This window comes from Globicephala melas, chromosome 18, assembly GCF_963455315.2.
Source record: "Globicephala melas chromosome 18, mGloMel1.2, whole genome shotgun sequence".
In the NCBI taxonomy this organism is placed as follows: domain Eukaryota; kingdom Metazoa; phylum Chordata; class Mammalia; order Artiodactyla; family Delphinidae; genus Globicephala; species Globicephala melas.
In genome coordinates this window covers 77,633,151-77,646,000 of record NC_083331.1, presented here as the reverse complement: position 1 = coordinate 77,646,000, position 12,850 = coordinate 77,633,151, and the positions used below count along the sequence as shown (strand labels likewise).

The 12,850-nt window shown below is 53.5% G+C and overlaps 1 long non-coding RNA gene across 2 annotated transcripts in view; it reads right to left on the bottom strand.

The window, feature by feature from the left end:
• Positions 1-12,850, bottom strand: part of LOC115853348 (uncharacterized) — a 55,086-nt gene that overhangs the window by 18,265 nt on the left and 23,971 nt on the right. Inside the window, exon 6 of one of the 2 annotated variants that reach the window (XR_009559773.1) lies at positions 9,623-11,849. The exons of the other annotated variant lie outside the window; for it this stretch is intronic. This is a non-coding gene — a long non-coding RNA (uncharacterized lncRNA). Of the gene's footprint in view, positions 1-9,622; positions 11,850-12,850 lie in introns of those variants that run through there. 2 annotated transcript variants of the gene reach the window in all.

Here is a 12,850-nt window from a genome sequence, read left to right as displayed (position 1 = left end):
TCTCTGTGGCCTTTGTCTCCATCCTGCCCTCGGGCACCTACTCTTCCCCCCTTCCTTCAGCAGATACCCGTGAGCACCTACTACGTACCTGGCCTTGTTCTAGGCACTGAGGATATTGCAACAAACCACACGGCGAGACCCACGTCCCAGAGGCTGACATTCTGGGTGGGGAGACAGTCATCAAAATGAACCGGGCGTATTTTGGGGTGTCCCCTGATGGAAGCGCCCTGGAGACCAACAAAGAAGAAGGAAGGATGGCGGGGGGTGGCGGATCCAGAGAAGGCAGCCCTGACAAGATGGCCTTGGAGCAAAGAGCTGCCTGAGAGAGGAAGTGAGGCTGCCTAAGGGAGAGGAAGCGGCTAAACCAGGGCCCTGAGGGGGACCAGTGTGGAGGTCACTCTGGCCAAAAGGGACTAACCAGAGCGGAGTGTGAATCCAAGATGCGACCAGAGGGGTAGCAAGGGGCCAGATGGTGGTCCACGCACAGCCAGAAAGGGGCAGCCCACCTGCTCACCACCCGCTCTGGTCCCTCTGTCTCTGTCTCCGATTGCCTCTCTGTCTCTCCGTGTGTGGCTCTCCGGCTCTCTTTCTCTGTCTCTTTCTGTCTGTGTCTCAGATTCTTGTCAAGGACAGTTGGATTCTCATGGACCCAGGAGCAATGAAGCAAAGCCCTTTAGAACCCTAACTGTCCACAGCCACAAACCCAGACCTCACCACAAACCCCTCATGTCTCCTCCAGCTCAAAACATTCGCTGGGTCCTCCTCACGCAGAGAATCAGGTCTCCGTTCGCTACCGGCTGTCCAGGCCGCCGTGATCACCCGGACCCCTGCCCAGCATCGTCACCTCCTCTTCAGGTGCTGTTCTGCTCCGACCCAAGCCAGGGATGCCCCGCCCCAGGACGCTTGAACACCCGCCTCATCCAGCAGCTTCTGCCCCGGGATGCTACCTTCCCCTCGGCCCCCCAGGCGTCGTCTTGTTCCAAGATCCTGAGCAGCTCCCGCCTCCCTCTGGGAGCTCTCCTGACTACCACCCCAGCTGCTCCTCCCTGATGCTCCTGGGCACAGGCGCTGGCACCTCCTGACACCACTTCCTCTTTGTCAATGCTCTTCCCCGCCTAGAATGCCTTTCCCCTCCCCTCGTCTTTCTCCAGGACTGAGGTCCCTGGACACCGTGATCGCAGCAGGCACAGATGCCCACGGAACGGCCACACTGTGCGCTACTCAAGCGTTCACGTGCTCTTCCCGCAAGGTTGAGAATTTCTTAAGCGCGTAAATCATAACCGTTATCTCTTGTAGTTTTGTCTCCTGCACTTTGTCAAGTACCAGACAGATAATAGATACCTAACAAATACCTATTGAGGTGAACTCCTACCCCACTGCTGTCACCTTTCTTCTGAGCAGGACTCTGTTACTGTTGCTGCTTGTGAGGGTTGGTTAGTTTTTGCAGAGACTAGAAACGCATCAGATCTTCAGAAAGATGCGCTCATGGGCTGAGCTTGGAGAGTCCTTCCCTCCCTTTGTTCCATCTCTTCTCCTCAAGAGAGAAGGACATGAAACAGAAGCTTCCAAAAGCCACAAACCCGGGGCATGCTCAGATCCAGAAGGAAAGAGGTATGGGGGGGGTCTGGGTCGTGATCGGGAAGGATGCTCCCCCATCGTCCGGTGTCACAAAATGTGGCTTCTGGAGCAGTTCCAAAGGGGCCACAGACGTACTATTCTTCAGAGGGGACAGGGCGCCACTGGAAGGGCTGTTCCTACTCCCCAGACATGACCCTGGCGCTGGGCACGCGGGGGTCTGGCTGGATGACAGCCAGCAAGTGTGTGAAAGGCCATCCAGACACAATGCCAAGGCAGTGTGAGCCTGTTAGGTGAACCAATCCCCCAAACGCTAAGGTCAGAGAATCCCAGCGGGAGCTTCTGAGACTCAGGTAAGGAGGGTGAAATACTAAGGGCCACATCTGTCCCTGCGACCCCATCTTCCCATGGACACGAGTGGCCCTGGCATCTGGAGCGCTCTGGTGGCCAAAGCACAGATGCTGGGCTTTCTAAACAGACCCCGCACCAAGAACACTGTTGGGATGGGGGTCCTGTCAGTTCACCCCGACATTCACCCCAGACCCGCGAGCAGACCGGGGTGGTCTTCAGCTCTCATTTTCCTGTGAAATTTACTATCTTAAATTGTGAAGAATCCTTTATTCCGGACCTCAGACTCCGACTTGTTTTGCTTTTTTCTATTTCTGTTCCGGCAGCTGCTTCTCCAGAGTTCCTCTCTGCCCGCAGCTGCTGCTTTGCTGCGGTATTTGAACGACCACGATGTTCTTCGGCAAAGCACTCACTTTCCTATTAGGACGCAATCAGGAATTTTCGGGTTTAGGCCGCTGGATTTTCTCCTTGGTTTTATCTCATTACAGTTTATTGCACGCCTGAGCCAGTGCGTTTGCATTAGAAATGAAAGTTAAACCCGAAGATAAAGGCTACCACAGATATCGCCACCCAGAAATACGTTCTAAATACAGTCAATTTGAAAAGGGTGGCATCGTCTAGGTGTTAGACTAGTCCGTGTCTATTTTTGAAATATATTTTCTAACAGCCATTCTGTTAATCATACCAAATTATCAACGTATTAAGTATCTTTTGTGTTAATAAATAGGTTGTAATGGTAACAGAAAGGACAAGTCAGTGACCTTTGATAAAAGAACCATGACCAAGGATCGGATAAATGTAGCACCGCCACCCCCCAGAAAGCGGCTGCAGAGGCTGACTGGGGAAAATAAACTGAGTTACGCTACTGACTTTAGCACGTGTGGTTTCTGTGTGACGGTCTCAAGAACCTTCTTTTCCAGCCCTTGGTGTTTTGGTCTCGTCCTAAGGAATTTCATCAGTATCAACAGCAGTTATCAGAAAGAAAGAATGTGTGAAGTTAAACAGTGAAGAGGCAGGAAGGGGCCCTCTCGCAATGATTCTTGGGTGTCACTCTCCGGGACCCTCTCCATCCCAGAACGCAGTAGACTGTCCAGACGATGTGCCCCTGAATTTGATAAACTTCGGGCTTTCTATCTTGAGGAAAAGAACAATGACCCCACCAGCAACGGATGGGTGTGCAAACCATCGTGCCTGGCTTAGAATTCTAGAAACTTTAGAAATGCCTGCTTTCCCATACAAGTTGCCTAACTTGCAAAAACCTTCACAATTTGCTTACGGCCATATTAAAATCTAGATAAGACCCCTCATTTACGAGCAGGCGCCCCATCGCTTTCTTATCTGCTTTTGAGACATGTTGTAATAAGTCTTGTATTTTTTTTTTTTTTTTTTTTTTGGTCTGTGGTGCTTTTTCAATCACTGTCGCTGACACCAGATCATTTCAACACGAGGGACGTATCGCACTAGCCCTGTACGAACGTTGACCTAATTTTGTTAACTTAGATTATTTATCCAGAATATCTTGCCTGTGAATATTTGAAAATGTATAACCATTATAGTCTTTAGGGGAAAAAAGAAAACTGGAGGAACCAATGAAAGTGTTGTCTCCAGTTTGATACCACGACGAAGCACACGAGGCCACACAGCACATAGATGAAATAAGCCAAAGAATGGATCCCTGGGACCTTTGCGGGCACGTGGAATTCCCACAGTGCCAGTCTGGGCGCCATGAGCCTGAGCCTCTACGCTTGTTCATCATATGTTGTTCTTTTCCGTTCAGGTGGTTCTGAGAAAGCACAAGAAGAGTGGAGTTGACAGCAAGTGGCTAAATGCTGAATTCTGGCTCTTCAGTCCTTACAGTTACGTCAGTCAATTTAATGAGAGCAAACATGGGTCGTCTCAGAAATAAACCACCTCACCTACTAACAACGACACCATCCTACGCATCCTGAGATGACTTGAGTCTCTAATGGGATGCTGCTGGCTCTTCAGCAGGCTACATGCTAAATTTTCAGTTATTTCCTTGGAAACTCTGAAAAAAAAAAACCAGGCAGCCCAATTAAAGAATTTAAATTTCTATTAGTTTCTTATTAATTGGGCACAAGCTTGGATAACAAGAATGACATCTTCCAAGGAATTAATACAAAGAGTAAACCATTTCAGTGAGCTTACCCACAAAACTTTGAGCATTTTGGGTATTCTACAACATCTTCTTTTTCCCTTAGTTAAATTTAATTTAGCCAAAAATAGAACAGTAAATGAACGTACTAATATTGAGTAACAGAAAGGTTCTTTTTATGATAAAAACAAATTTTATCCAAAATTATCATGAGATACTTCCAGTTACTGGCGACATAGACCCATCTCACATTTTTGCTGAATTGGTTTTTCACTACATATATAACTCTCAAGATGAATATGTAAAAAATATAATGTGTGTATAGCAAATATATAGGCATGCAGATTTTTCATATTACAGTTATACTGAATTTATTATAAACAATAGTCTTAGAGCATTCTCTTAGCTCTTGCTGTCATCAAAAATGAAATACAATTTCTAAGTTTTATAACTTTATTTTTAGAACTCTTGTCTCTAAAGTGTTAGACTATTTTGAAAAATCTTATTTAAAATTTAAAAAGCTTGCAAGCAGTGTATTGTAGTCTCCTCAACCAAGGTGTGACTTCACAGATTTTTAAACCTATGGGTCAATCATAAAAAAAAAAACCTGGAAGGAATTTCCTTCCTGCTTAGTAGAAAGCATTTTCACTGGGTGTAAACTCTGGCTCAAGCTTTCTGTGTTGTTTGTTTTGTCTGGGGCTGCAGTGGTGGTGGGTGGTGGCGGTAATACCAGGCAGGGGGAAAAAATAAAGCAGATAAGTACCAAAAGGCTGACCTGAAATTTGAAAATAGCAGGAAAGGGTTTGCTTCAACCTGTGTAGACCTCAGCGGATAACATGCTGTAATTTACATCTCATCACCACCCAACATTCGTAGCACGATTCTTCCAAAGTTACTTGAGAGTTCATTTCAGATTGCTGACTGAGATCACAATACAGTAATTAGACAGGATTAAAGTTAAAATGGAAAGAAAATGAATCAAGCGATAAAATACAATGCGTGATGCCACCCCACCCCCACCATGAGTTCTCATGAAAGAGAAGAAGCTTGGAGAATACGTTATGTGCTCTAGAGTTACAACTGCAACTCTAGCATAGGCGGTCCTGGGCCGCCTCCTGCTGAACCACAGGCCCAGCTCCTTCCGCCATTTTTGCTTTTCCTCTTCCACTTCCTGAAGGATGCCTGGGAAAGTCAGAGGCTGCTCTGCAGCAATGCAACGCAAGCCACAAACAGGGGCCATGTAACTCAGGCTGAACGTCCCAACAGCTACATTTTTACAAGTGAAAAGAAGCAAGTGAAATTAATGTCAAGAATGTGTTTTATTTTACCCACTATATCAAAAATATAAACATTTCAGCATGAAAACAATATTTTAAAACGATTAGTGAGGTGTTCTGCGTGCTTTCTTTCACACCACGTCTTTAATGCCTGGTGTGTGGTGTGCGCTCAGCATGTCCCCACCTAGGCTGGCCACATGCAAGGTGCCCAGAAGCCACACATGGCCCGTGGCTACCCTGTTGGATCAGAGCAGTGTAAGCAACAGCCCAGGGAAACATCTTGGGGTAAAGTGAACTTGGACACAAATGAAGTGATGACTCAACCCACTCTAGCTGGGGACAGGAATCCGGCTCGGAGAGCTCAGAGGAAAAGGGTCGGAAATAAACTGCCCAGTCCCTCACTGCTGTGTTTGTTGAGTTCCTACAAGGATTAGCTCACTCGTGCTGTGTGTACCAGGTAGAGCTGTGTGACTTCTCCCCCCAGCCACCAGCCACCCCCAGAATCAGCCAGTCTGTGACGGTGGGACCCCAGGGTGTGTGTGTATGTGTGTGTGTGTGTGTGTGTGTGTGTGTGTGTGCGTGCCCGCAACTCAGGTGTGAGAGTGAGCATGCGTGTGGCCCTGGGTAGCATGTGTGTGTATGAAGGAGACTCTGGGTGCTTGTGAGGGTGGTGAGTGCACAGTGTGTGTGGGTGCATGAGTGTGTAAGAATGCACATGGCGCGTGTGAGTGAGAGCTGAAGACGGAGTCAAGGGCAGGACCAGGCTCCCCAACTCTGTGGACCTGGCCCAGCGGGCCCTGGAGCCGCCTCTGCTCGGAGGCCCCCCACCTCCCCTCCAACTTGACCAGGGCCACCACCTCCAGCCACACGAGGGCCCCTTCAGGGCCTCAGCAAACGTGCTTTGGACGCCCACCAGGAACCAGGTGCTGTCCACACCCTGGAGAGACACTGGTGATCCAAACCGGCAAAAACTCTGCTTCCCTGGAGCTGGCAGCATCCTCCGGCAGTGGCCCGGTCCGGGGAGCCCCCTCTGGCCTCGGCCGCGCCCCAGCCGGGCTGGTCCCGCTGCCCTGGGTGCCGGGGCGGGCGCGGGAGAGGCCCGGCGGGTTTGGGGGGTTAGTGGGAGGGAAAGGGTGTCTTAGGCACGAAGAGGCTTGGAAGAGCAACTGTAGGGTCCAGGCCAAATGCATACAATTTTCCGGGGGAGAAAAAAAGAGTGTTCTAGTCCAATTCCCTCCAAGGTGTCCGCACTCGGGCAAAGCCCCCTACAGCGTTTCCCTGGGGGCCGACCGCGGCCTCCACCGCACCCGCCCCCGCCCCCCACCAAACAAGACACAGCCTTTGGGGGCTTTTCTCCATCTACTTCCCTGTCCTCCTCGTTGTGTTTACAAAACCTTTATTTGGTTGACTCTCCGTCAAATCCTCCCCGCCCAGTTGGTCAGGAGACTGGAAGGCTTGGGGGAGACCTCGGCCCCCCGCCGCTCAGCCTCCGCCATCATCCTCAGCTCCGGGCTACGAATTGACCTGGTGGCTTTCTCTGCGTTGACTGCCTTTTCCTGGGGACAATTTCCAGCCCACGGATGAGAGAGAGGAGAGCGGGCACGGAATCCTGTTGAGAACAGCAGGACGGGTTGACACCGATGGCTGGGCTGCGCGTGAGAAGCGGAAAGTTGCCTCAACCTGCGCCCTGGGGCCTCCGGGAGCACAGCCCCGCGTGGTCCCCGCGTCCCCACGTGCCTGCACCCGACCTGCCCGCGCCGCACGTGAGCCCAGGGCGTCCCTCCGTCGTCCAGTTTCAGAAAAACAAGGTCACTCTGGAAGATGGGGGGCAGGGGCGCGCGGCGATGGGCAGGGAGGAGTTTCAGCAGTCGGGGCGGAACAGGTACACCGGTCCTTAAGACGCGTGTCGCGTGGGCGCCCAGAGTCACGAGCCGTTTGTAGCGGCGCCAAGGGGCGTGCCCTCGTGTAACCACCTTGTCGCTTTAGGGCACACAGTGGCCCTAATAGGCATCGTTTTGAGTTCAATCTGAAGAAAAGAACTTCAAAACCTCTCACTGGTGTTATCATGAGAGAAGATGGGGTTTTGTTAAATTCACTCCATTTGTTACTTTGGTTGCTCTCAGGAATTTAAAACTTGCAAGCAACACTTAGGAGAAAACGCGGAAAGGTCGACATCTCAGAGGTGCTTGAGTCACACGTCCAAGCTCAGAGCTCCAAGGACGGGGGGTTTATAGCCCTCAAATCCACCAGAAAGAGGAAATGACGGATCATCAGCGGTTGTCACTTGCAAAACTCTCCCCCTCCCTTTGCTCCCCCCAACAGAAGGGGATCTGGAGTTTGCAACTTGTCACGGAGAAGAGAAACCTTTGCTGCGGAGGCTGCTAATGAATTCGGATTGTATAGTTTTCAAAATCTGATGTTTTGCAATGATGACATTAGTGTGGCAACCGAGGGTCCGAGACGACACGTCTGCGCAGCTGCTCAGCGCTTTGAAATGCTCAAGACAATGGGGCCACTGTTCCCGGCCCTGCGTCTCTGCGCTGCATTTGCATAGTCTGTTCTGCCTGATTGACCATCGGGGCTGTCGCGGGGATCAGCTTTGTTCCCAGATCACTTCGAGATGCCCCGGATGACAAGGCTCAGGTGAGAGGCTAAGTGGGACGTTCCCGACCGCCGCACAAAAAACAGCCTGGGAAACCCGGCTGGGCCGCCGCCGACCTCAGAGTGGATTTACTTGTTTGCTTTTAAAGACCTCATCAAGTTGCTGGAGAGGAAAGGGAAGGCGTAAGGATTTGAACAGTAATTTACAACGCCTTATTTGGGGAGGGGGTAATTTGGGGTCCCCCTTTATCTAAAAATCCATTGATTTCACGGCACTTTGTTTCCCTGTATTCTTTCACTCTAGAATTTTAAGAGTTTTGCTGCCAAAAGGGAAACAAATAGTTCCATTCCGCGTGGCCGAAAACTGTCACCAATTGAGACTGACTTTTTGCTCTTTTCCGGAACGCCATTTTGAAAAGTTGCGATGCTGGTCCCTTGGCCAGCCCACCTGAGTTGCAGCAGTGACTGGAATCAAACGGTTTGCTTCCAAGCGACCAGCCACACCAAGTGCTTGGGTTCAGAAGTCAATCGTTTTCACTTCATCCTGCACATGGCGGTCACGCGCTGATCACCGCCACCACCGCCGCCCGGATTTCATCTGAACTGATGTTCTGACTTCAGGTCAAAGGCAAAATCTTTGCCACGCAAGTGCCTCTCCCCGCGAGGCCTCAGATCCATCTGCCACCGTGTTTTCCCCCTAACACGGGAGCGCCCGGGGGACTGAGGCAGTGGGACGTGTTTCCACACCCAAGATCTTCTCTCCCGGGGATTTCAACCTCAGGGCGTGTAAATATTGCCTATAATTTGCAGAGATGGGGATCCCAGAGGAGGGGTATCGTGGGGGAGGGACTTAAAGCAGAACCGGTGGGTGGGGCAGGGGATGAAGCTGGAGGAACCCAGGCCAAGAGAGGGAGAAACTTTTCTGGAGAAGGAGCGGAGGGCATCCTTTTATCCAGGTCAGAAGACCTGATTCTGGCGCTGACAGCTCCTGGGCTGCGTGGAGCCGGAGGCCGCGTCGGGATTCGCGAGGGCCTGACGAGGTCCAGTGGGGCCCCCGGCCGCCCTGCCCCGCAGCCCTGCAGGTCGCCCTCACCCCTGCCCCGCCCTTCCTCTGCCTCTGCTTCCCCGCGCCACCCACGCGCGCACAGCAAGTGCTGGGGCAGGCGCCCTAGCCGCGCACGTGGGCACCACCCCCCGGGCCACCGGGTCCCGGGCAGTAGCCGGAATGGCCGGCACGAGGGCCCGCAGGCGCGGGGAGGCGTTTTCCTGTCCCCACCCGCGTTCGCTGCGCATTACAGCGACGCTCATCTCGGGAATATAACGATTAATCCAGCCGCAGGTTTCCAGATAAGTGATTGTGATGGAGATTGTTGGCGAGAAAATAGACAATTATCCGCTGTTAGCTTTACATAAAGATCGCATTAACTCAAATTAGTTATCAGACAAAAGAGCGTCGGCGCGCGCGCCCTGCCCGCGGGGACCCCCGGGCGCAGCCGGGTCCAGCACGCGGCCGACCGGGCCGAGGCCGAGGGGACGCGGGGCGAAGGGGTGCGCACGAGGGGGACCCCCGCCCCACGCAAAGGCTGTAACGCTGCGCTCGCCGGGACACAGCGCCGGGCTGCCCGAGAGCCGCCGGCGCGCCAGCTCCACCCCACAGCTCCGCCCGCGTTCCCCCACCCCCCGCGCCCCCCTCCCGGGCCCTCCTCTCACGCGCGTTCCCCGCGGCGCTGCCCTTCTCTCTCCGCCGCCCGCAGCCCTGGTTTTCTGTCCTCCAGCGCAGCCGGGGACGTCATTCATCCCCCGAGGGGGGCCGGCCCTCCTCCCCGCCGTGGAGTCCGACTCGCGGTGCAGGCATCCTAGGCCACGGGGAGCGCGCTCCGACGGGGCGGCCCGGTGACCCGCCATCCTGACTCCCCGCGCGGACACTGTCCCTGCCACCTTACGGCGTCGGGGTCGCCCTACGCAGGACCCGGCTGCCACGAGGACAGATGGGGAAGGCGGGCTGGGGGAGAAAGGGCGCAGAGTGACCCTCGGAGCTGACGGTCGGTAGCCTGGGGGAGTGGCCGGGCCCCGGAGCGCCAGGCTGGGACAGGGACAGGGCGGTGCGGTCTGGACGCTGGTTGAACAAAGGTTGCGCGCAGTCCACACACCGGGCTGCGTCCTCTGTCCCTACTGGTGTTGACCCGGGCCTGTCCGAGCACGGATTTCACTGGCGCCATCGGTGCAAATGCACAAGTCGCGGGCGGCCAGCGTCCCAACCCAGCCGCAGGCCCGTCGGGGTCCCCACGGCCGCCGGCTCTCCCTCGCGAGCTGGCCTTCCGGGCCCCCAGGGTCCCCGGGCCCCGCTGAATAGGGCGGATAATGACCCCCGGTTCCCAAGGCAGGCTTTCTGCCGCCTGGTGCGCTTGGATTTGTGTGGTCCAAGCCTTTCCCAGCTTGTCCCATTCTGTCACCGGGATAAGGGGCTCCCTCGGCTCGTTTGCACCTGCGTCGCTTTTGGCTCCTTCAGGAATGCGCTGAAGCTTGTAATCAGCTTTGTGAAGCCATTGAGTGCACGGCTGAGTGAAACTTGCAAAGCTCGAGGAGAGCGGGGCGCTGAATAGCGGCCAGCATGGGGCTGCTCTCCAAGCCCACGGGCTGCCAAATTCCAGCAGAGCCTCACAATCGCTCCGCGCGGGCGCGCCGCTTCCCCGCACTGAGAAGAGTGAGAAAAGAAAAGCGAAAAGCCCAGTCACCGAGCTTGACCGTTTGTTCCCAGATTAATGGCAAACGGCTCCCTCTCACCGCCCCGTCCCCCCAGTTTAGCTTCAGGAAATATGACCCAGGGAGTTACTAATAACACCTCATCTGATTTCACACTTTGGGCTGGAGCTTCCCCAGCTCCGGTACCCAAGTCCCAAGTGCGCCTGAGCCTCGGCCTGGCCGTTTGCTGCCTCTCGGCTTTGAACCGTCCTAGAGCGGGGACTTAGATGGAGCCACGCCGAAGAGCCCCCGTCTCGGGAAAGGAAAACAATGCGGTCCTGTTTCTTCTCTAGGCCCGCTTGCCCCATTCATCAGGACCCCCGGCCCCCTTGGGTGGATTGCAGTGGCTTTGGAAGGGAGGACGATTCAGGGAAAGCAAAGCAGAACTGCCCCGACATCAGTGTGGGGAAGATGTATTTGCTCGTTTCTGGACAGATACTAGGACGCGAGGCGCAGGCAGCCTGGAGCTGCTGTGTTCGAGGCTGCCGTTCTAGCATGACAGGCGTACTCCGAGCCACTGGTCCTACAGGGAGTGTAGCTCCTCAGACTAGGGCCTCCCCGAGCCTGCTCGCAGGCCTTGGTCCCTCTCTCCCTCTCAAGTGAGGGAACGAGGTTCCAGTCTGGCTCCCTCCAAAAAAGGAAATCCTTGTCAGCCAATAGATGGGCCGGGTTGCAGAAGGCAAACCCGTCCTCCTCAGCGTCGGACTTCCCAGCATCATAACTGTCAGCTGGTCGGGGCGGGCCTCTTTCTTTGTGTTGTTACTCGGGGGCTCCGTGTTAGAACAGGGCCTGGCACACGGGAAACACTCGGACACATTCCTTGTACGAACGTTGTCCAGTTTTGACTCTGGACTCCAAGCCTGGAAGCGGGTCTTCTGAAATGTGGGATCCTTTCTTTCTCCCCGTCCTGCCTGAGGCCCTAACAGACAACACTTGGAGAAAGCGAAGTACAGGCACATCACAGTAAACACTCTTCACAACTGCTGCGAGTCTCTTTAGCTGATGAATTCTTCGCACAAGGACTTAGCCTTTCTTGTCTGCAAGCGCAAACGTTTTGAAGATTTGATCTGGATTTCCGTTCCTTCCGGGAATCATCACCGCAGGCCTGTAGGGTTCTCTCCCGCCGCAGCACCTTGATTTTGTGGGTGCATCTGAGGGCCTGACTGCGGCTCTGGACGAGAAATAGTCCCCTGGTGGATGGAAGGGCTTAATGAGTCTCCTTAAACAAGTCAGAAAGAGAAAAACAAATATAGTATGCTAACACATATATATGGAATCTAAGAAAAAAAAAAGGTCATGAAGAACCTAGGGGCAAGACGGGAATAAAGACACAGACCTACTAGAGAATGGACTTGAGGACATGGGGAGGGGGAAGGGTAAGCTGTGACAAAGTGAGAGAGTGGCATGGTCATGTATACACTACCAAACGTAAGGTAGATAGCTAGTGGGAAGCGGCTGCATAGCACAGGGAGATCAGCTCGGTGGTGTGTGATCACCTAGAGGGTGGGAGGGAAGGAGACGCAAGAGGGAAGAGACATGGGGACATATGTATATGTATAACTGATTCACTTTGTTATAAGCAGAAACTAGCACACCATTGTAAAGCAATTATACTCCAATAAAGATGTTAAACAAACAAACAAAACAAACAAAAAAATACCTAAGTATTACAAAGCGCGGGGAGAATGACCTTAACAGGCAGAGGAGCGAGAGAAAGCCCCAGTGTGGATGCCCAGGGACAGGTCGTGGTTACACTCTTGTGAGACACGGCGGAGGGCGGGGCGGGGGGGGGCAAGACTTCTCCCGTTTATACAGGTTGACGTGCCTAAGAAACTATAACGTGTCAGCCCCGGGAAAGGGGGTGGTGGCGCTGATTGGGAAAAAGGCAGTTTGAGGGGGGAGCCTGTTCTCAAAGCGGTCAAGTGACCGCCCAGGGTACTCAGGGCACCACGGCTGTCATCAGCAGCGATGATAAGAAAATCAGTGAATGCTTTGTCCTGTTTTAAAACGCATCAGATCGTTTGTTTAAGAGAAGATAATCCTCCCATTCATCCAGTTCTGAACCCCCAAAGTGGCCCGTGAGGGAATCTGGGGCTCAGAGGGCAGTGAGTGTCTCTCTAGGCCACAAGGCTTAGTAGCAGCTAAAACGCGGAGCCATCCCGAGCCACGCCGCCCTTTCCGACATTTCAAG